Raw genomic sequence first — 2386 nt, 5'->3', positions numbered from 1 at the left:
GCCTTAAGAATGGAAAGGGACACGTCTTCTAGCACTCTTGTTGTTAGAGCGACGAGAAGAGGCCTAGGCTGTGCTAAGGAGACACGAACTGGGAAGATTAGGGGCCGTAAGAAGTGGAAAGGGCTCCAACACTACCTGAGTAAGGAAGTCTGGAAGGTAGGTAGAAAGCATGCCTTTGTCCTGAGCCCCTGAGCCATTGGTTTGCCCAAGCAGACAACAGCTCCTTGGCCACCTGTCCGTGGTGGTGGAAGCCATGGGCTTCGCCACCACCAGGTGCCGTACCCTGAACTCGGAGAAACAAACAACTCCCAGAAAGACCTGGCCATCAGATCCTGTCTTCCTCCAGGATGTATAAGCTGAAGGAGGCACGCAGTTTCAGCCAGTTTAAGGAGGTTGGGTAGGGCACGGTAAGGGATAGTCCCCCAAAGCTCCCTATTCAGTGCACGGACGGGCGGGGTTGTGTGTGCAGGGATCCTGGATCACTTCCCCTTGTCCTTGGGGGAAAAGCACTGGTTGGCCTAGTCGCCACGATGTACCCGCCTGAACAGCCCGCGCAAGAGTGAAAGGGCCAAGCGATGCCTAGCAGGGGAGACACGGGAGAGTGTGATAGTAGGCCATGATTAGAGTACGCAATCCCTTAGGCTCTAAAGCGCAGTATACTTACTTGACGGTTTGTGACTGTGTCTGCTTTAGTTGTGGCCTGGCATGGGTGAACCCAGGACCGTTGAACATGGGAGCCCAGGGAAAGCACACCCCGGGTCCAAGAGGCACCAGCTCTCCCGCAGCTCTCTTCTTCCCTGACCGTGACTGAAGCCTTGCTGAGGGAGCAGCAGCGGCGAAGTGCTGTTTCACTACAACAAAGCAAAGCCTCTTCAAAAGCACAGCATTCCTCTTGAGAAATGTTGTGCGGGACTGCTACTTCATGCTTGCTTGACCCTGTCTCGCGTTGGGCGAAAACCCGCATACAGCGAAAGCCTCTTTGCCTGGGCATCTCCCCTGGGAAAGCACAGCAATGGTTGGGAAATCAGAGTTGGGTTTGGGGATCTGCTGCTGCTTGCCTGAGAGAGTCTCGGCAGCACGGTGGATGATGCCCGCATGGATCGCGAAATCCTCTGTTGCCCTAGCATCTCCTCGGTCTGCCTGAGAGAGAAGGGATGAAAGCAGGTGGTTGCACAACGTCTGTCCCCACCGCGCTCCCCAGGAGCCGGTGTGGGGGAAGGCACAACCACGCCGCCCCCCTGGGAAGAGAAGGAAGCCCTTGGCCTTGGAGTCGGGAAAACGCTCGGGAAGCAGGATAACCTGCCGTGGCACACACAGCAGGCCGGTGCAAGACAAGTGTCACCCCGCTCCCTGTGCGCGAGAGATGGAAGCCTGCCTGCTACTAAGGCATGAAGGAGACCATGAGGGGGATTTACTAGGGCAGGGGGCGGGCGCGTCTGCTCCACTCTGAGTGAATGGAAGCCTGGGGCAGAAGGCAAAGGCCTGTCCTGTGCCTCTGGGTCCCAAGGGGAAAGCATCTCCTTGGCCACCTGTGCCAAGGGCAATACCTTGGGCTTGCCACCAGGTTCCACCATACCCGGAACTCACAGAAGCAAATCCCCATGGAGAAACGGGCAGTCAGATGCCACACTTCGACCAGAGATGTGGCAGCATTGTGGTTGGCAGGGGTTGTGCCGGGGAAGGAGTGGAGACAGTTCCCCCCCCCCACAGTTCCCCATCACAGTGCCCGGGCGGATTGCAGGGATCCTGTCGCCTCCTCTCTCCTGTGGTGAAGGGCACTGGCCTAGACCCCGAGTCCGCCTGAGCGCCAGAGCAAAAGGCAAAAGCCTTACCTACGCCAGGAGATGGTAATAGGCATAGAGTGCCATGCTAGGCCACACAGGCTGCTGCAGGGCTGTGACTGTGTCTGCTTAGTTTTGGCTTAGCAAGGTGAACCCCGGGCCCGAACTTGGAGCCCGGGAAATCAAGGCCCAAGAGGCAACCAGCTCTCCCGCGGCTCTTCTTCCCTGCCGCGACAGAGCGAATGACCAAAGCCTTGCTGAGGAAGCAGCAGCAGCGAAGTGCGGTTTCGCGCCAAGCTGAAAACCTCTGTGCAAGCATAGCTGTCGCTGGGAAAATCAGAGTCGGTTCTGTGGGCTGCTTTTTGTTGCTTGCCTTAGCCTAGTACTCGCAGCAGATGGGAGAAAACCAGCAAAGAGCGAAAGCCTCATTGCCGGGGCATCCCCTCTGGGAAAGCACAGCATTCTTTGGGAAAATCAGAGTCTGGTCAGTGGGATGCTGCCTGCTGCTTGCCGGAGGTAGTCTCCACAGCACGGTGTAATAAACCCGCATGGAGCGAAATCCTCTTTGCCTGGGCATCCCCTGTGCCTGAGAGAGAGGCGCGGTG

The sequence above is a fragment of the Mustela putorius genome, unplaced genomic scaffold (genome assembly GCF_011764305.1).
Source record: "Mustela putorius furo isolate JIRA1106 unplaced genomic scaffold, ASM1176430v1.1 tig00003988_pilon_pilon_pilon, whole genome shotgun sequence".
NCBI lineage: Eukaryota > Metazoa > Chordata > Mammalia > Carnivora > Mustelidae > Mustela > Mustela putorius.
Note: the sequence above shows the minus strand (reverse complement) of the source record.